The sequence below is a fragment of the Macaca mulatta genome, chromosome 6, assembly GCF_049350105.2.
Source record: "Macaca mulatta isolate MMU2019108-1 chromosome 6, T2T-MMU8v2.0, whole genome shotgun sequence".
NCBI lineage: Eukaryota > Metazoa > Chordata > Mammalia > Primates > Cercopithecidae > Macaca > Macaca mulatta.
In genome coordinates this window covers 181,352,154-181,374,000 of record NC_133411.1, presented here as the reverse complement: position 1 = coordinate 181,374,000, position 21,847 = coordinate 181,352,154, and the positions used below count along the sequence as shown (strand labels likewise).

Genomic DNA, 21,847 nt, shown 5'->3' with positions numbered 1-21,847 from the left:
AGGGGTTGGTAAGGGGTTGATAGGATGAACTTGTGAGTTGCGTACACCAGGCTTCCCAAACTCGCTCCATGATACACCTATGAAACAGTCTTGTCTCACAGAGAGGGAGGGTGATGGGGAAGGAGGCAACTCTCACCAGAGCTCTCTGGGCATTTCTCCTTCAACATACTGGTGCCCGCCGCCCCCCACCCCCAACCCCCCACCACCACCTCCTTCTCAAAAGCAGCAAAGGAATCAAAATGTGACCACTGGGGAGAAATGGGCACAAAGCACAGTCTCTCTGAGTCATTTCTTATGACTGTGAATCTGCAATTATCTCAAAGTTTATCAATACAAAAGTCAGGGAGTGGTCGGGGACGACGGCTCATGCCTGTAATCCCAGCACTTTGGGAGGCAGAGGCGGGCGAATCAGGAGTTCGAGACCATCCTGGCCAACATGGTGAAACCCCATCTCTACTAAAAATACAAAAAATTAGCTGGCGTGGTGGTGGGCATCTGTAATTCCAGCTAGTCAAGAGGCTGAGGCAGGAGAATCGCTTGAACCCGGGAGACGGAGGTTGCAGTGAGCTGAGATTGCACCACTGCACTCCAGCCCGGCCGACAGTGCAAGACTCTGTCTCACACATACACACACAAAAGCTGGAGAAAGTAGCACAAATAAGACCCTGGAGGACCCCAAGGCACTGGAGAGTGCCCTAGGATGAACGAAGGACCTCTTTCTCCAGTCCCTGCCCTTCCTCCCAGGTGCCCCAGCGTGGTTGCTCCGAAGCCCAGATCGGCCTGGCTACTCCGCTGCCCTGCTTAACTCTGTGGCTTACAAGATGGTGTCCAGTCTCTGTCACAATGCCTCATGGTCTGACTCTTCCCAAACCAACTCTTCATCCATAGCCTCTTCCCTCCACACCTGCACCCCACCGATCACTCCAGGCCTTAGCTGTTACCCAAACCCACTGTGCTTTCTTCCCCTTGGTCCTTACCATGTGCTGTCCCTTTGAGCCACACTCCACACATGGAAAATTCCCATACATGTTCCAAGACCCCCTGCCCTGCAATGTCACCTCCTCTGGGCTCTAGGCTCTAGGCTCTATGTTCATCTCCAATCCCAGCATTCAATTGTCTACCTCAGTTTGTGGGTCTTTCTCTCTTGCTAGACTGTAAGCTCCTTGGGTACAGACGCTGTGACCCACTCATTTTGATGTCCGTAGTTCTCAGCATAAGGCCTGGGAAGGACTAGTTCTCACTAAAATGTTAATGATTGGCTAAATTGAGGGAATGAATGAATGAATGAATGAATGAATGAATGAATGAATCCCTGAGGGAATGGGGAAGATAGCACTATGTCTTCTGCTTGTGTAGTAGGGTTGTTGGCAAGTTTAAATGGTCCTCAGAGGGGATCATGGGATCGCTCTCAGCTGCTGCTACAACTACACTCCCATCCCACCACCTACCCACACTTCACTTAACCCACCGGATCCTTCTAGACCCTGGCCAGGCATTGTTGTGTAGTAGGAAGACAAGGAGACCTGCAACTGGAGAGACGTGGCCTCAGAGCCTAACTCTGCCAATTCCTAGCTGTGTGTTCTTGCACACACTAGCTCAAGTTTCTGGGCCTTAGTTTCCTTCTCTGTGAAATGAACACAATCACTGCTCCTCCCAGAGTTGATATGAGGATTACGGGAGGAATGTATGTAGGAACACCCGGTACAGCCCAACAAATGTTTGTTCCTATCCGATAAAGCCCCTCCCCTTGCCCATTAGCGACCCTTCTTTCTCTTCAAATCTTTGGTGAATGAATGGTGAGCACTGCATAGCCCATGACTGTTAGTCCAGGATCCCCAGATGGCTTATTAAAACCTGAGAGCAAGGGCCTATGGGGACTATTTCCTCTGTCACCCAGGGGACCCAGCTCAGCAGAAAGCACGTATTGGGTTCAAGCGGGACATCGAAGCATCATTATAATCATCTTGCTCTTTCCTGGAAAAACATCCTGGAGGGTCACTGTGGCACGATGACCAGCTCCCATTTTTAAGCACCTACTGCGTGCTTTGCATTTTACATTTATTTTTACATTTAAGCTTAACCATACAACAATTTGAAGGAGATACTCTCATTATCCTCATTTTAAAACTATTAATATTTATTTTCTGCTACATAATTTAATCACGTTTCAAAAATCAAAGGAACACAGTGAGAAGTCTCATCCTGCTCCTATTCTCCTCCTTTAAAGGATAATTTTTATTAATTTCTAGTATATTCCCCAAGAGTCTGTTTATGTAAATACCAGAATATATTCTTAAATCCCCCCTGGCTTGGTGTGGTTGCTGACACCTGTAATCCCAGCATTTTGGGAGGCAGAGGCAGGAGGATTGCTTGAGCCCAGGAGTTTGAGGCCAGCTTGGGTGACACAGTGAGACCTTGTCTCTACAAAAAAAAATTAAAAATCAGCCAGGCATGGTGGCACACACCTGTAATCCCAACTATTTGGGGGTCTGAGGTGAGCGGATTGCTTGAGCCCAGGAGATCAAGGCTACAGTGACCTATGATCATGCCATTGCACTCCAGCCTGGGCAACAGAGCAAGACCCTGTCTCGAAAAAAAAGTCCCCCCTTTACTTATACAAAAGAGAAACATTGTCCTACACTTTGCTCTTTTCCCTCTACATTTTGTCTTAAAGGCCTTTCTATATCAATACACAGAGAATCTCTTGACTTTGTCCCACTGTCTGGAGGTAATTTTAGGCTGTAGAAACCAAAGCTCAGAGAGGCAAAGGTACTTGCTTAAGGTCACACAGACAGGAAGTGAAAAGAAGGACTTACTCCCAGGTCCCCAGGTCCTCCCCTTCCCTCTCTCTCTCTCTCTGTAGAAACAGGGTCTCACTCTGTCACCCAGGCTACAGTGCAGTGGCATGATCATAGCTCACTATAACCTCGAACTCCTGGCTTCAAGTGATCCTCCCACCTCAGTTTCCCCAGTAGCCAGGACTATAATAGGCATATGCCACCACACCCGGTTAAGTTTTTAAAAACTTTTTTTGTGGAGACAAGGTTTTGCTATCTCCCAGGCTGGTCTTGAACTTCTGGGCTCAAGGAATCCTCCTGCATTGGCCTCCTGAAGTGCTGGGATTACAGGTGGGAGCCACAGCGCCCAGCCCTCCCCTTCTCTTTTCTTTTCACACCTAGAGAAGCTTCCCCAGGTCTCTCTGGAAAACACGGTGCACAGAAGAGGGCACTTTGAAGAGGGGCTGCTTCACTCATTAGCTTCCTTGGCTAAGGAAGCCGGCTCTAGGCACCTGGAAACACCTGAAGAAGGTGAAAAGACCTGGATCCCAGCATCAGCTAGGTGATCTGTAATGCTGGTCCTAGAGAGGCTGCCTGGGTTCCAGTCCCAGCCCTGCCACTGAGTGGCGTATGACACTGCCCATGAGACCAAATTTCTCTGATCCTCAGCTTCCCCATCTGTAAAATGGGAATGACAGTTGTATTACAGTTTTCCAGAGAAACAGAACCAACAGGAGGGAATGGATAGAAATGTATACTTATTTTAAGGAATTGGCTCATGTGACTATGGGGGCTGGTAAGTCCAAAATCCACAGGGTGGCCCAGCGGGCTGGAAACTCAGGGAGGATTTCCTTACTACAGTTGAGGGAAAATCGTTCTTTCTTCAGGAAACCTTGGTGTCTACTCTTAAGGCCTTCAACTGACTAGGTGAGGCCTACCCACATTATCAAGGGTAATATTTTTTACTTAAAGTCAACTGATTATAGACGTTAATCAGTTCTCACTCTGTCACCCAGGCTGGAGTCCAGGAGCACGATCATAGCTCACTATAGTCTCAAACTCCTGGCTTTACAGCAATATCTAGACTAGCAGTGGACCAAACCACTGGGCTCAATAGACTAACCAAGATGACCAAACCATCAGAGCAGTCATACCCCACAGGAAAGTGGTGAGAAGAGGGTTGGCACACAACATGGAAATGGATGCCGTCAATGCAATTGAGTGGTAGCTGCTATATTGTTCGATGCGCTACTGTGTGGTGTTTCTGTGTTTGAGGAGGCATGAGAACAGTTACCGGGCACCCTGAGCCAGGCCCTGGAAGGTCAGAGATGATGAGGTCAGGGTATGAGCCCTTGAAGAGCTCGGAGCAGGAGCTGTGAGGGACAGAAATGCCGAAACTCAGACCACAGACCGTGGCAACACTAAGAGAATGCCTCTGACTGGACAGCGTACAGAAGCCTGTGGAACCCCAGCCAGTAAGAGGTGAGCGAGGGACGGCTTCTCAGAGAAGGGGACAAAAATGACTTGTTTTCAATTATTTTAAAAATAAATAAAGCAGGCGGAGCTTGGTGGCTCACACCTGCAATCCCAGCACTTTGGGAAGCCAAGGTGGGTGGATCATGAGGTCAGGAGATCAACACCATCCTGACTGACACAATGAAACCCTGTCCCTACTAAAAAATAAAAATACAAAAAATTAGCCAGGGGTGGTGGCACGCGCCTGTAATTCCAGCTACTTGGGAAGCTGAGGCAGGAGAATCCCTTGAACCTGGGAGGCAGAGGTTGCAGTGAGCCGAGATTGCACCACTGCACTCCAGCCTGGGTGACACAGTGAGGCTCTGTCTCAATAAATAAATAAATAAAGCAGAATTAGCCAAGTGAAGAAAGAAGGAAGGGCAAAAGAATAGAGGAACATTCCAGGCAGACCAGCAAGCACTCCTTGGAGGTGTGAGGGAGGGCTGAGGGACCCGGTCACTCCGGCATGGTGGGCCAGGCCAAGGAGTCAGCCTTCCTCTTCACAGTAACACAGCTTGCACAAGCACTCACTATGTGCTAAGCATGGCACTGAATAGGCCTCACAGGAATTGCTGATTTTCACCCTCGCTCTCACAGGAGGTAGGTGCTGTTAGCATCCCTGTCAGGTCATTGCAAAGCCATGTAAAGCTAGAAGTGGTGGACTGAGCTTCGAGTCCACACCACTGGCTCCAGAGATGAGGGGGGTGACAGGGGGCTGGGGGTGAGCATGGGATGCTGGGATGGCTGGGCAGGGTTTTGATTGGTTTGTTGAATTGCAGGCAATGGGAACAACCGAGGTAGAGGTGTCAGGAGCACTTGGAGATGCAAATGCCAGAGACAGAAATTCAGACCCTCCACCAGCAGCAGAAGTTGGCCACGCTCTCAGCAATGTCCACCCAGCACGCGCCAGCCTAACTCCTCCCCAAATCCCTGCAGAAGGGGCATAATCATTTGCATTCCGAGACGAAGTGACTGAGGCTCTCAGCCAAGCCACCCCTGGCTATAAAGGAGGCTGGGAATGCAGAGGGCCCAGGCTGTCTGCGTCATCACCCTCAGTAGAATCAGGGTTCTGTGGGCAAGGATGACTTGGGAAACGGATATCGGGTTGGAAATTGACAGCATCTGCTCCACGGAGGCTCAGAGGGGTCAGATATCAGCCCAAGTGAGGCAGCTGATAAATTTCTACCAGGATTTAAACTCTGTCCAATGTTGTCTGCGCACCCCTTCCCCCGACTCAGCTGCCTTCCAGGAACTGATCTCCACTCCTAGATCTTGCACTAAAGCCAACCATTCACTCACGCATCCCGGTTCTTTCATGCCTTCACCCCCAGCACTGCCTGCCAGCACTGGGTTCCGGCTGGCTGGCCCCCGGGCCGTCTGCCCTTGATTCTATGAGTACTTCCTGCCATGGACTGTCCCGCCACAACAGCTCTAAAGCTCCCTTGGCCACATTCCATGCATGCCCAAAATTCGGATTCCTGTTTTTATCTGTCATTCTTTCCAGGTTCTCTGTTCTCCAGCCCTTCCTCCCCCACCCCTCTTTCCCTAGAGGCTTCCTCAGCCCCAAAGGCCACAGAGAATGAATGACATCATCTGAGCTCAGACCTCGCTGGGCCCAATTATCAGGCTATAAGTGGAAGCACCCTACATTTTCCCACAGGAAAGTGTCCTCCCGCACTCCCGACTCGCTGCTTCTGGGGACCTTGGCAGAGTCTACAGGCTCCAGCCTAAAGAAAACCAAGTCCCTTCCACATGGGCACACTGTTCAGGTCTCTCTTCTATCCACTGGGCTTTGGAGACATTCTCAGCTCCCAACCTAGGCATGAGGCAGCTTTCTGTAGAAGGAAGGCAGTGCCATGGGATCATTAAAAACAGCAGCGTGGAAGCCTTTTGGATCTACCTACACTGGTATCCAGCTCCTCCTTTTTCTACCTCTGTGACCTTGGTCAAGTGGCTTCAAGGCTCTGGGATTCTATTGTCTCATTTTAAATTAGGAAAAATAACATATCATATCATTAAATCCTTTTAACAGTCCTCTGAGGTACACATATTATTCCCATTTTAAGATGAGTAACTGTATTAGTCTGTTCTCATGCTGCTAATAAATACATACCTGAGACTGGGTAATTTATAAAGGAAAAAGGTTTAATTGACTCACGTTCCACATGGCTGGGGAGGCCTCACAATCATGGTGGAGGGCGAATGAGGAGCAGTCATGTCTTACATGGTGGCAGGCAAGAGAGCTTGTGCAGGGGAACTCCCCTTTATAAAGCCATCTGATCTTGTGAGACTTATTCACTATCATGAGAACAACACGAGAAAGACCCACCCCCATGATTCAATTACCCCCCACTGGGTCCCTCCCATGATACATAGGAATTATGGGAGCTACAGTTCAAAATAAGATTTGGGTGGGGACACAGCCAAACCATATCAGTAACCAAGGACAAAGAGTTAGACAACTGCACAAAGCCACAATTTGTCAATGGTGGCACCAGGGCCTGGATTAGAACCCCTGGCATCAGGAGATTTCTGAACTGCCAAGGAGTGTCTGGAAGCTCATTCACTAGTGAAGGTGGGAGGGTGAGGGGGGAAGATACTTGGGTTCCGGACTTGGCTTGGGGCAGAGGGCAAGTTACTTTCTTGGGGACTCAGCTTTTCCAGCTGTAAAATGGGGATGACAGTCCTTGCTTCAGAGCTGCCATGCGGACCACAGGCGGTAAGGCTTCCTGGATCTCCACCATTCCTGCATTGCAGGCCACAGTTTTCAGCTCCCTGTGTTATTTACTAATGATTTTTTTCTTCTTTAAATAGCCTAAGATTTATTATTCAAGTATATGTATTGAAAATGTATTGAAATGAAACTTGCTATCACTACCATAAAAAGAAGACCAAACACATTCACCATAAATAACAGGTAACCATGAAAATAAATACAGTGAAGCCAAAAGTCGGGCTTTGCAGCTGCAAAAGAGTGTTAAACAAGTGTTAAAGACCTGATTTCACTGACCTGCTGACCTTACCTGCCCTGGGTGCACTTCCCACCCCTTCCTGACTCCTGGTTGGTGCTCAGAAATAGAAATGTTAGCTCCCTTCTCCCACCCCAGTCTCTCCCAGAACAGGCAACTCACGGGAAGAAGCTGGCCTTCCTCCTCCACAGGGCAGAGCGGCCACAGCAACAACCTCCAATTACACTCAGATGCCATCCCTACCATCACTTACTGCCTTGAAAGAGGGCTGAGGTTTACTGCTGACCATAACTAAACGTGGCATGTGGTGTGGCAGACTGTGGCACGTTGTCCCCAGAAACTGTCCTGAGCCTTCTGACACTGGAGCTAAATGGCTGCCATGGGTGCTGGGAACCTGCTGTGCTCTAAGACATCTTTGGCTCCCCATTGCTTGGAGGAACAAATCCACCTCAGCCCTCCAACTGCATCCTCATTGTCCTCGGGGTATATTCCCAAGCCACCTTCCCCTAAATCTGAACCTTCCCTTAACCATCCTATAGGCTGAATGCCCTTAAGCGAAGCACTCAAACTCTCTGAATCCCAGAACCCCAGGAGGGCAAGATCCCCTATTTCACTGGCTCCTCCTGAGGCCCTAACAAGTGAACGTCCCTAGGCAGCAGTGTCCCTGCTTCCCATGAGCTGTGATCCCTCTGGCAATGTTAGCACGTGGTTTTCCAGCCTGCGCTGGCTTCCCCAGCTGGGACCTCTCTGCTCAGAGTGCTTGTCCTCCACTGGCTGGCCCTGTGACCTCCCCCATTCTTGGCGCTCAGCTCAGGGTCACCTCCTCCAGGAAGTCCTTCCTGACTTCAGACTGGCTCAGGTCCCTGTTACTGCTCCGAAAACAAGTGTCCCCTTCAGAACACCACTTTGATAATTTAAACTGCAGTCCCTGCTCCTAAGCTCCAGTAGCCCACAGTTATGTCACTTCTGTTGCTCCTGTGGCCCCAGCACCGCCTCCAGAGCCTGGCACAGGATCAGAGCCCCAAAATGGATCCTGTCATTAGAATGTTGGTACTCATCAGCCTGGGGGAAATAGGTGGTGTGTCCACCTCTCTGTCTTACTCCTGCTGTCCAGATGGTGCATGTCCTTCTCCTTGTTTTCTTTTTTGTTTGTTTTTGTTTGTTTGTTTGTTTGAGACAGAGTCTCATTCATGTCACCCAGGATGGTGTGCAGCAGTGCTATCTCGGCTCACTGCAACCTCTGCCTCCCGGGTTCAACCAATTCTCCTGCCTCAGCCTCCCAAGTAGCTGGGATTACAGGCACCCACCGCCAGGCCTGGATAATTTTTATATTTTTAGTGGAGACCATTTTTAGTTTCGCCATGTTGGCCAGGCTGGTGTCAAACTCCTGAGTTCAGGTGATCCATCCTTCTTGGTCTCCCAAAGTGCTGGTATCACAGGCGTGAGCCAATGCACCCAGCCCTTCTCCTTCTTGTCTGCCAATACAACCCCTATCCCATCTTGTCCCATTTACAAAGCTTTTTTCTTTGGATCCTCACAGCCCCCCTGTGAGGCAGCAAAGCAGATTTTCATTGAATTTTAGACACAAAAACTGAGGCCCAAGGAGCAAACATGACTTGCCTGAGCTCCCAAAGCTAAGAAGTGGCCAGACCTTGAAGCAAACTAGAACCCCTATTTTGAAACTCAGCCCTGGTTTAAGTGTCCAGCAGTGGCGTAATCATGGCTCACTGCAGCCTCCACCTCCTGGGTTCAAGCCACCCTTCCACCTCAGCTTTCTGAATAGCTAGAATTGCAGGCACAGGCCACTGCACCTGGCTAGTTTTTTTATTGTTTGTAGAGACAAGATCTCTCTGTGTTGCCCAGGCTGGTCTTGAACTCCTGGACTCAAATGATCCTCCCACCTCGGCCTCCCAAAATGCTGAGATTACAAGTGTGAGCCACGGCACCTGGCCTGTATTACCTTCTTTTAATTGTATATTTGTAGCACCGGCATGGTTAAACAAAGATTTTAATGCGAACTGAAACAAACGTGAGAGTCATAGTAGAAATTTTGAACAATACAGAAAAACATTCAAATCACTGGTTTTCTCATCACCGAAAGATACAGTTGGAATTAGAATGTATTTCCTTCCAGTCTTTTTTCTATGCAGGTAGCTGTGTTTTTCAAGTGCCTTGTTTTTTCTTTCATGGTTGCTCTGTTTGTATTCTTAAAGTAACCATCCTAAATCATTTTAAAAGTGTGTATGTTTGAGCCTCTGATTGCACTGTTATCTCATGGTATTGAGATACACATCCTTTTAATTTGTTCTATTTTCTGACTCTCCCTTACGGTGATCATTTTCCTTGTGTAGTTTATTATTTTTTATTGTAACCTCATCTTTTCCCCAGGCTGTGGCTTCTATGAGACTTTCATGCATGCTGGGTTGGGAAATGTTTTTGAAAATCATCTTTCCATTTGCTCCTGCTGGTGTCCTGAGCTTTCACTAGTTAAGACCAATTTTTACAGTATTTTTTTGATTCAGTCTTCCTGTAATAGTTGGGTAGTGAATATTCAAACTCCATTCACTCACATGGTGCAGGCCTGTGATTTCAAATTATCAAAGTATATTTTTTAATTCCCATTCAGAGCCCAAAGTTAAGATAATATTTTGGATGGGGTTTCTCTAGGCCCTCCATGCTGTGGCAGTTAGGGTATGTGATTTGGTCTGGCTATGTCCCCACCCAAATTTCCTCTTGAATTGTAGCTCCCATAATCCCCACATGTCATGGGAGGAACCCAGTGGGAGGTAACTGAATCACGGGGACAGGTTTTTCCCATGCTGTTCTTGTGATAGTGAATAAGTCTTACAAGATCTGATGGTTTTATAAAGGGCAGTTCCCCTGCACACGCTCTCTTGCCTGCCACCGCATGTAAGATGTGACTTTGCTCCTCCTTCGCCTTCCACCATGATTGTGAGACCTCCCCAGCATGTGGAGCTGTATACCTCTTTTTCTTTATAAATTACCCAGTCTCAGGTATTTCTTCATAGTAGTATGAAAATAGACTAATACAGTAGGTGAGGTTCTGCTGTGGTAATAAACAAGCCTAAGCTCTCAGTGGCTTAATACAGCAATCAAGATCTATTTCTTACTTATACTCCATGTCTACCAGGGATCAGTTGAGATCTGTACCCTGTGTCCTCCTTCAGGGACCAAAGCTGAGGAAGCAGCCAATCTCTTGAACATTCCCAGTCTGGACAACCTGCACAGGCATTGACATGCTCTGAAATGTCTGGTCAGGAAACAGGCCTTGCTGAGACCTTCGCTTCCTTCAGGCATCTCACTTCTACCTGGCTACCACAGCACATCACAGCCGCATCTCTGACTGTCCCAATGGGGGCTTCCCTTTATTTACTTTCAGTTCAGCTACATGTTTTTAATACTTCTGTTTTATCCAGCACTTCTAGATGTTTCCATCAGTTATGGCGAGGAAGGAGAAGTGTCAGCTCAGTTTGTCATACTGCCAGGATCAGAAAACTTTACCTTGTTTCTTTAAATTGGGAACATGCTGTTTTGTAACCTTTTTTCATTTACCAATCTGTATATTCCTCAGAAGCATCATTTTTGTTTTGTTTCGTTTTGGTCTTGGTTTTTGAGATAGGGTCTCCCTCCATTACCCAGGCTGGAGCACAGTGGCACTATCTCGGCTCACTGCAACCTCTGCCTCCCAGGCTCAAGTGACCTTCCCACCTCCGCCTTCCAAGTAGCTGGGACTACAGGCATACTCCACTAAGGCTGGCTAATTTTTTAATTTTTCTGTGGAGACGGGGTTTTACCATGTTGCCCAGGTTGGTCTCAAACTCCTAAGCTCAAGCAATCTGCCCGCCTCAGCAACTCAGTAATCAATCAATGGATGCACCATAATTTATTTATCCAATCTCCTCACTGTGCATTTAGGTTGTTTCCAGTTCCCCTCTATTGACATTACGGATACAATGAATATCCTTCTATGCAGAGATGACTTTCAAAATATGTAACAACTGGTATGCTCTGGGCTCAGTTGGAATGGACAGGGGTCACAAATGAGTGGTTTGGCTATACTGTGTTCCCACTGCACAGACATTTATCTGTGCACACATCTTGCGATTTCTCTGGATAGATTTTAAGAGGTAGAATTGCCGAGTGGCCCAAGAGATAAGGGAACATTTTGAGACTTTTGATATCTACTTTTTTTTCTTTTTTTCTTAGAGAGAGGGTGTCACTCTATTGCCCAGGCTGGAGTGCAATGGCCCAATCATAATGCACTGCAGCTTTGAGCTCCTGGGCTCACGTGATCCTCCCACCTCCACCTCCGAGCGGCTGGGATTACGGACTTCAGCCATGATAGCCAGCTGACATCTCGTTCTAAATGGCTCCAACTTCATTCTCACTTTAAAGAAGCCCCTTTGCCATTCTCACGGGTGCCCATCTAGTAAGGAGTCAAGAAGGCGCTAGAATGCAATTTCTCACCAAAGACTCCCTGGTCAGCAGGGCTCATAGTTCCCTATTAGAGGCTGATAATGCTAATGGCTTCACAGGGTATCCAAGGTTCCTGGAAGACCCGGAAGCCAGAAGAAGGGAAGGTGTGAGGGTATAGCTCAGGGGTAGGGCATTGGACTGCAGAAGAAGGGAAGCTGGAGACGCAAGCATCCATGGATAAAGCACATCACTACCTCTTCAGGGAGGGGTTGAGAGGCTCGTGGTCTGGAGGGAGTCCCAGCTGCAGACATGTCAGAGTCCTCAAAGACCTGCCCTGGGCTGAGAGCATTGTCTCAACATCTGGGCTCAGATCTGCTCCACTTCCAGCTGTGTGGCCTTGAGTAAGCCTGTCCTGGCTGAGCCTCAGTTTTCTCATGTGTCATGTGGGATGACAGTATGTGTGCCTCCTCCCAGGGTTGTGGAGGGGCATACAGTAAACGAGATCATGTGCATATTTCTCAGGCCAGGCACAGGGCATCGCACTGAAGGAATGACAGGGGGCCAGGCGCAATGGCTCATGCCTCTAATCCCAGCACTTTGGGAGGCTGAGGCGGGCGGATCACCTGAGGTCAGGAGTTTGAGTCCATCTTGGCCAACATGGTGAACCCCCATCTCTACTAAAAATACAAAACTTAGCCGGGCATGGTGGCACACACCTGTAATCCCTGCTACTCGGGAGGCTGAGGCAGGAGAATCGCTTGAACCCAGGAGGCAGAGGTTGCAGTGAGCTGAGATTGCACCACTGCACTCCAGTCTGGGTGATAGAGTGAAAGTCTCAAGAAAATAAAAGAGAAAGAAATGACAGGGATGAGGCAGAGAGCAGTGGCAGCAGCTCTTCAGGTGTGTGAAGACGGACTTGTGGGCCCCTCATCCTTTCCTTCCACAGGCTAGGAGTCCTGGCTCCTCCAGTGGTTCTTCAGGAGGGAAGGAAACCAGGAAACCCGGAATGATCTGACCTGGAAGGGGAGGAGGCCATCTCGGGTACTCTGGGGCCTCAGCATCTCATATTCCTCCTAAAGTCTCTTTCCATCCTGTGGCCTCCAAGGGCCCCCACCTCTGGTCCCAAGCCCCAGTGTAAGCCCATCTCCTACCACTCTGCATGCCCTGCACCAGACCAGCCTCCTTGTCACACTTTGAACACACCAAGCAGCCTCCAGCCTCTGGGCCTCTGCACTTGCTGTGATCCTGCCTAGAATGTTCTTCCTGGGCCTTTAGAGTTCAGTCCCTCGCTTCATTCAGGCCTCAGTTCAAATGTCACCTCTTCAGAGAGGCCCTTCCTGGCCACCCCATCTAAACTAGCAGCCCGTCCCTGCTACAGGGGTTTTTCTGCCCATGGTCCCCAACCCTCAGGCCACACAGCAGTCAGGTAAGTTGGCAGACCCCACTTCGGGGATGGCCTGTGACAGGCCTAGCCACTTACAGTGCACATGGCCCTGCGTGCCATCTCACCTCTCATCCTCTCTTTTCCTTCAGCCCATCGGTCAGCACTTATCCTTCCCTAAAATTATTTCACGCATCTATTTGTGTGCTTGTTAACTGTCTGTTACCTCACAAATAAACTACAAGCCCCACAAGGGCAAAAGCTTTGCTTTGTTCACTGCGGTACCCACAGCACACAGAGCGGCAGTGGATGCCCAACAAATACTGACTCCCCTTCAGATGAGCGCGTTCCTTTCATTCATCCCTGGTTTGGCCATTTCATAGCAGTGAGACCTTGGAAAAGTCACTTCTCCCTGCCTCTCTGTGTTCTCATTCATGCGACGTGGCTAGCCAGCCCTTATACTCAAGAGTGTCACCACTGCAGCATGCAGCTGTGGAAAGAAAGGCTCCGTGCTGGGGACAGCAGGTCCTGCTTGACCTGCCTTCAGTGCAGATCCTCTAGGAATGGGTGACAAGCGTCACCTCAACGCTTTTGCTTAGCTCGGGGCAGGAACCTATCCAGAAGGGCTTCTCACCATCACCCCACCCTGCTCCCCAGCTGGACTTTTTGCACGAGTTCCTGCAGACCTCATGAATAACTGATGATGCCCTTTCGGATCTTCTCATTGTCCCTAGGGAAGAAAAGGAGTCTGTCTGTCTTGTTTTGATCCCTTGACTTGGCCTCCCTGTCTGCAGGTGAGTCACCCTGTCTTCATCCTGCAGCTGCTCCCAGTGGATGCCCCGAGGCCTCCCCTGGGAACCCCAGAAGCAGGGCCAGGAAAAGAGGCTCCCCAGAGGGTGGGCAGCCAGTGGGCTGTCAGGTCTCGGGAGCAGCATGCCCAAGCTGGCCTGGCATTCTAGAAGCAATTCCTGCTTACCTGCAGATACCAGGCAGAATGCCCATTCCTTTCCAGGTACCCTCAGACCCAGTCCTGAGACTAAGCCAGGACCTACCCGAGGGCACACATGTGCCCAAGGATGGACCATCTGTGCCCCTGTGGGGAGCCACGCACTGTTCCTGAGTACTGACTATGGACAGTAACTGTGCTGGACGCTTCACACATCTTGTCTCATTCCTTCCTCCCAGCCCCCTAGAGAAGCAGGGTGGTTGGTCTCATTACACAGCTGAGGAGGCAACAGAGAGGTGAAGTAACTTGCCTAAAGTCACACAGCTAGAGAGTGGCAGACCAGCTCAACATCAGCAGGGAGACACGCCACACATTCTGGGAGAGCTTCTGGGATTGCCCACTGTGTCAGGCCAGAGCCTAGACTCATGCTCGACTAGCGAGGGCCCAGCTGGCTCCCTGGCAGCCCCCACCACCCACCCCAGGACATAGAAGAGACATTGCAGGAGTGACCCCCCACCACTTAGGAGCATGTATTTACCCCCGCCTCTGGTGCAATGAATCACACGCCTGGCTGACCACTCCCATAAGCTGAGCACTCCCCTGGGAGTCAGAACCCCTGAATTCTGCTGTCAGCTCTGGCCCTGAGCTGCTGTGTGACCCGGGCAAGTCATAACTTTCCTGTTTCCTCGCTCATAAAATGATAGATTTTGATATTCTCTCTTGGGGAATCTAGGTTCTAAAAGCAGCGATCCCCATGGGGTAATTTTATTTTTATCTTTTTTGTTGTTGTTCGTTTTTGTTGTTGAGATGGAGTCTTGCTCTCTTTCCCCAGGCTGGAGTGCAATGGCACAATCTTGGCTCACTGCAACCCCCGCCTCCTGGGTTCAAGTGATTCTCCTGCCTCAGCCTCCCAAGTAGCTGGGATTACAGGTGCCCGCCACCTTGCCTAGCTGATTTTTTTATTTTTAGTAGAGATGGGGTTTCACCATATTGGCCAGGCTGGTCTTGAACTCCTGACCTCAGGTGATCCACCCACCTTGGCCTCCCAAAGTGCTTGCAATACAGCCGTGAGCCACCACACCTGGCCACCATGAACTCCCGACCTCAGGTGATCCACCTGCCTCAGCCTCCCAAAGTGCTTGGACTACAGCCATGAGCCACCACGCCTGGCCACCACAGGGTGATATTTAAGGCACTGGGGTAGTTGCACCTCTCCTCCCAGGTTAGGTAGCCCGGCTCTGGGGGGTGTGTGTGGATGCAGGAGCCTCCATCCTCACCTATGATCTGACACCCACTTCATCTTCCAAACCCGCGGGCACAGGGAGAAGGCTCCATGCTCCTGTTGCTTCAGGGGTGCAGGGCTTTTGCTGCCCACTGTCCTCGAGGCAGTCTAGGAAATTGACTGACCCCACTCCACGGTGGACTTGTGACTGGCCTGGCCACCTCAAGTGCCTACGCCCCAGCTGAGCTGACCTGCTCCAGAGAGGCCCTGTGACCCTAGATGACCCATCAGAAGGAAACTCAAGACTGTGCTGGGAAGGCTGCAGAGAGGTGCTTGTTCTTCCCACTCGATGTGAATGAAGGAAGATGTAGCTACGGGTGCTGCTAGCAGCTGTCTTCAGACCACAGAAGGAAGGTCAGCCCAACTACAGAGGCCTTGCTGAAGAAGCCAACCCCTGAAATGGAGAGAAACCTAGAAGTCCTGGAGGATGCTGCCTTGGATAGCAGAGCACAGGAGCTTTTACTCTGTCACTTGCAACCCAGGAACCCTGATACTGACTGATATGGTTTGGATTTGTGTCCCCGCCCAAATCTCATGTTAAACTGTAATCCCCAATGTTGGAGGAGGGGCCCGATGGGAGGTGATTGGATCATGGGAGTGGATTTTCCCTTGCTGTTCTCATGATAGTGAGTGAGTGCTCATGAGATCTGGTTGTTTACAAGTGTGTGGCACCTCCCGCTTCCCTCTCTTCCTCCTGCTCCGGCCCTGGGATGATGCTTCTTCCTCTTCACCTTCTGCCGTGATTCTAAGTCTCTGGAGGCCGCCCTAGCCATGCTTCCTGTACAGCCTGCAGAACCGTGAGCCAATTAAACCTCTTTTCTTCATAAATTACCCAGTTTCAGGCATTTCTTTATAGCAAAACAGACTGAGACACACACAGATGATCAACACATATGAATCAGTGAAGTCTATTCCAGAAGTCAATGCCATCATCTCACAAGTGGTAGGGCCCTTGAAGAGCAGGTGAGTTGAAGTTGGTTAAGATCCTACAGTGTGCCCAGGACACAGCCTGCTACTGCCAGGTAGGAAACATGAAGTGCTGAGAGTCAGGAAGTGTTGAGCCCAGACTAGGGCCCAGGCTGATCCGAGCATAATTCCACAGAAGCACGGGAAGTGGGTTTTCCTATTTCGTTTGGTCAAGAGGCTTATTCATATCTAAAGACGGTCTCTTTTTCCCTTCCAGACCAGTCACCAGGTCTACTTTCTCCACATGTTTGGGATGTCTGATAGACTTCTGCTGGGGAGGGCACCAGCAGCCTCCCAGTGGCTGTGACCCAAGCCCCCAACATGGGCCTCCCCACTGAGGACCCTCGAGGGCCCACTCCCACATCAAAACTCGCCATTTCTTCCCCAGGGAAGCTCTGAGGAGTCCCAGCCCTGCCCTCTCCCCTCCGGATTTCCACAAAACCTTCTCCTCACACTTCTCTTCTCTCTGGGGCCATATGGCCACCCAATAAGGTTCCGATCTCCAGGGCTGTCCCATCCAGGAGTGCCTCTGATTGGTCACTTCCCTCTTGGTCATACCCCCAAGCCTCCCGTCTGAGGCACTGTTAGGAACAGAGGCTCGTTCAGGGTCTGACACTGCAACAGAGTGCCAGTCACAAGGCCTTGCCTGGAGATGGATGCCAGGCAGAGAGGGGACCTCGCAGACACCTGCCATGCACCAGGCAGGGGGAAACCATGAGGAACAGGACAAAGATGGAATCACCATGCGGGGCTCACAGCCCAGCAACCGGAAACTGTCATTACCCCATGCATACTGCAGGCTGAGGTCGTGTTTAACCATCTTGCACACACGCCAACGTCATAGAGTTCTATGAGTCCAAGTAACTCCACATAAACGCCTAGGAAAAGGTTTGGAAGGATCTGCACCAAACTGTTAACAGTGGTTACCCCTGGAGAGGGGGGCTGTTTGAAGCCTCATCTACAGTGCTTGCTTTTCTTCCTGAACTCCCTTTCCCATCATGGAGAATGTATTCTTATTTTATTCATGCTCCTAAAAATTCATTTTGAAAAAATAGCAAATATACAAACATTGTTAAATAATGAAAACTGTGCGTTTTTCTGGGAAGAGCGTGTCCAGGGTGCTGACTGCTTATCTCGAGACAAAGTGTGGGAAGTGATGGAGGGGAAGCACCCCACATTCTGAAGAGGGACGCAGGGGCTCCATCCCTACCTCTGGGAGGTGGTGCACCCCCGCAGGCCTTGCCCCCAGGGCTCGGGAATTTCCTGGAAGCCTGAGGCACCATGAGAAAAAGCATCTTCTCACGGCCTTCCTTTGGGCAGAAGGAGTTGAGTGGATGTCTTTTAATTAGCATTTTTATCATTTTTCTGTATTTTATAAAATCCAATGTGTGGTGGGGGAGCGGGAGCAGGGTGAGGCTTCAGAGAGGAGAGGCCAGGGTTTCAGGGGGTTTGATACCCACGAGAGAAATTTTTTCTGGACAAATCCAGCCTCAAAGCCAAACAAGCCTTTGGAAAACAATTTTTAAAAAAAATTATGTATCCTGTGTTTTAATGACACAAGTAACACATGAAAAGTTTCTCTTAACGATTGCAACAATCCTGATGAAGTGAAGGTCCCCTGTCCCACACTCCCCACCCAGTCCCCTCTGAAGTTTGACCATCCTACTCCATTTGGCTAACATCCTTCCAGAACTTTCTCAAAGCCTTGATAGACATACCTGGACCTACTGAAATAGGAAATCTTGCTTTGTTTCTGTTTTTTTAATAAGTGTATGCTGTACACCTTCTCTTACAACTTCTTTTTCTCTTAACAAGTCTTAGAAATCTAAGTTGGTTCACACAGATCTTTTTTGTTTTTTAAAATATGACAAAAGACTATAGTATTAATGTGCCATAATTATTTAACTATTTAATACAGTGATTATTTAAAACAAAGTGCTTTCACCAATTGACAAAGAAGCCTCTGCCCCTCCACCACACTTGCGTCTCTCACCTCAGTTTTCTCACCTGTAAAATGGGGGCATTTGCCGAAAAATCTCTATGGCCATTTGCACAGCCTGTGATTATAAACATTTTCTCTGCCCCACCCCCATATACAGATGCCCCTTTTGAGGGTCCCCCTGCTGCGTCTGGTTTCCTCTGGGACCCTGGCTTTCCCAGGTCTGTCTGTGAGTCAGCCGAGGGCCCTTCCTCTCCTTGTCCTGCCCCCTCTGCCCTGACTTCCAGGCTCACTCCAGCAACTCTGACAAGCCTGTGACAGGAGAACACAGGCGCTGCTCGGAGCTCTTGCAGCTGCCTTAAAATAGCAGCTTTGTCTCACTCCATGCTTTTCTGACGCAGCCATGCTTGGTCCTGTCTGGAACTGTCTGGAAATGGAGACAATGGGCCCAGTACACCGTCACCGTCACCAACTCTCAGAACATGGAGGCCTCATGCAAAGGACAAATCTTCTGCCCCAATGTCCTTTCTGATCAATGCCAAGGGGTGGGGGACTCAGGCAGAAGAGAGAGGCTGGAACAGGCCTGACTGCACGCTCCACCTCCAGCAGGGGATGGCCAATGCTCTTGTCCTTCTGCCTGCTAAGAGGGTTGTCTAACCAAGGCACTGAGTTTGCGCTTGACTCAGCACAGCTCTGCTTCCTATGAGATAATAATATATTCTATGAGCCCATTTAGTGACACAAAAAGCCCATGGGGTAGGTTCTGCTGTTGCCCCTACTGGGCAGATAAAAACACTGAAACAAGAACCCCAGGTAAACACACCTATTTAGGGACAGAGCCAGGTCCAGGGAGCCTGCACTCCAATTCTATATGTTCTCCATGACCCTTTGGAGGGGATGGGAAGGACTTTTCAAATTAAGAGTGGTGCCAATAAAAGGACTTATCTCAGAGGACCATGGGCTATGGTGAAAGTGCCATTTATGGAGCCTGGGTTCCAACTGCAAGCTTCTTCTCACCCCAGGGCCTTTGCATATGCGGCTTCCTGTGCCTGGAACATTCTTCCCATCCTAGTCACCCTTCTGCCTATCCTCCCTTTGCCTAACTTTTCCAAGGCTAACCTCCTTTTATCTTTTATGTGAGGCATCAGCCAGAGTCACTGGCTCACTCATTTCATTCATTCATTCATTCATTCACTCATTCACAAAGTATGTATTATGCACCTTCTATGTGCCTGGCGTTGTGTTATTGGCAAGACAGACACAGCTCCCGCCCTTGAGAGGCTTATGGACCACAGCTGAGTGGAAAGTGCTCAGCCAATAGATTGGCACATAGTAGGTCTTCAGTAGACTTGGAGTAGTTATGGCAATGCACAGCTGAGGACATGGATGTGGGAGGACTCTGCTCCCGGGAGAGCACTCTCGTCACCTCCTGACACCCTGCCCCATGTTTCTGGGCACCATCTTTCCAAGATGGTGAGAATGGAAACTGCCTTCCACTATCCAAGCCATGTCACAGAAAAATTACTGCAAAATCTTCCAGCTCATCAATAGGACCCAGGCTGCTCTCAGTCCTCCATGCTGCAGTTGTCATGGCAGCCAAGCGGGTTCTCACCCACCCCAGTATCTTATTCATTTTGTTGATTCCCTCCAAATTCCCTGAGGCCACTCTGTGACAAGCCCCATGCCAGGTCTCGGAGATACAAAGGAAATTAGACACCGTCTTGAATCCAGGGAGAGCCCAGTAGGAAGGAGTCTCAAAGAAGATTGGTGGACTTGGTCCCCCACACACATGCACACACACATACACATACACACCAGCATGCACTCACACACACAAGCATGCACACACACGAGTATCCACACATACACATGTGTACATGAGCATGCACACACACAAGCATGCACACATACACATACAGATACACACCAGCATGCACTCACACACACAAGCATGCACACATATACATGAGCATGCACACACACACACACACGATCATGCAATCACACACACAAGCATGCACACAGCATACACACATGAGCACGTGCACACACACACAAGCATGCACACACACACGAGCATGCACACACACACGAGCATGCACACACACACACAAGCATGCACTCATACACACACAAGCATGCACACAGCACACACATACACATACACACCAGCATGCACTCACACACACAAGCATGCACACACATGAGTATCCACACATACACACACATGAGCAGGCACACACGCACAAGCATGCACACAGCACACACATACACATACACACCAGCATGCACTCACACACACAAGCATGCACACATGCACACACATGAGCATGCACACACACACGAGCATGCACACAAGCACACTCCAGACCCCCATGCACAAGCAAGTGGAAAATCAAGGCACTCGCAAGCTTGTAAAGGGAACAGACAAACACAGATTATGAAACAACGCTCTGATGGCAATTTCAGGGGGCAGTGGAGTGCACCTCAGCAGCCACTGTTGTTTGCTAGCTTTATTAGTTATCTACTGCCACATAACAAGTTCCCCCAAACTTAGCAGTCCAAAACAATAGACGTCTGACATCTCATGTGGTTCTAAGGGTCAGGAATCCGGAAGCGCTCAGCCGGGTGGCTCTGGCTCATGGTCTCTCGGAGGGGGTGGCAGTCAAGCTCTCAGCCGCTGAAGGGGCTGAGGCTCTGCTCCCAGGCATGCTGGTGTGACTGTTGGCTGGAGGCTTCAGTTCCTGGCCACATGGGCCTCTCTGCGGGGTGGCTGAAGATACGGCCTCCCCCAGAATAAGCAGCCCAAGGGGAAGAGAGAGCACACGAGTTAGCAAGAGAGAAGCCAAGATGGAAAGCACAGTGCTTACAACCTCATCTCAAAAGCAAAGCACCATCACCTCTGCCCGATGCTATTGGTCACACAAACCAACCCAGTGCAAGGTGAGCGGTAGCAACACAAGGCTGGCCATCACAGCAGGCAGGAGGAAGGATCGTTGGGGGCCATCCTGGAGGCCGACAACCACACTAACTAATCACCTTTCTCCCTTCTCTCTTGCTAATAAAACCCCAATTTCGATCAGATGATGATTCCTCGTTAGCTCCAAAGAGAGAATCTGATTGGTTTGAGGGAAACATGTGATCCCATATTCCTTCTCTGGAATTAGTTTCGAACGTGCGGATGACCCAGTCCTGGCCATGGGAACCTGAGGGGAAGTCTGCAGGGTGGCTCCTGAGGGAGCTCTTCCTCCCCGCTACAGAACACAAAATACCACCCTCTCTGGATGTCACGTGCAGGTTTGTCTGGCGCTGTGGCAGCCATTTTGTCATCATGAGGGGAGTCATCACCAACAACCCAGATGGCAAAGAAGAAACACCTGGTTGTGGCCGGGCGTGGTGGCTCACGCCTGTAATCCCAGCACTTTGGGAGGCTGAGGCGGGCTGATCGCCTGAGGTCAGGAGTTCAAGACCAGCCTGGCCAACATGGTGAAACCCCATCTCTACAAAAATACAAAAAGTAACCAGGCATGACAGCGGGTGCCTGTAATCCCAGCTACTCGGGAGGCTGAGGCAGGAGAATCACTTGATCCCGGGAGGCAGAGGTTGCAGTGAGCCGAGATCATGCCACTCCACTC

At 49.8% G+C, this 21,847-nt stretch overlaps 1 protein-coding gene across 1 annotated transcript in view; it reads right to left on the bottom strand.

Annotated features, from left to right (window-relative positions):
• RPL26L1 (ribosomal protein L26 like 1) overlaps positions 1-14,567 on the bottom strand; it is a 493,737-nt gene extending 479,170 nt beyond the window's left edge. Inside the window, exon 1 of the mRNA XM_078003958.1 lies at positions 14,564-14,567. The gene's annotated coding sequence lies outside the window, so the exon portion shown is untranslated. The remainder of the gene's footprint in view (positions 1-14,563) is intronic.
• Between the last annotated feature and the right edge of the window lie 7,280 nt (positions 14,568-21,847).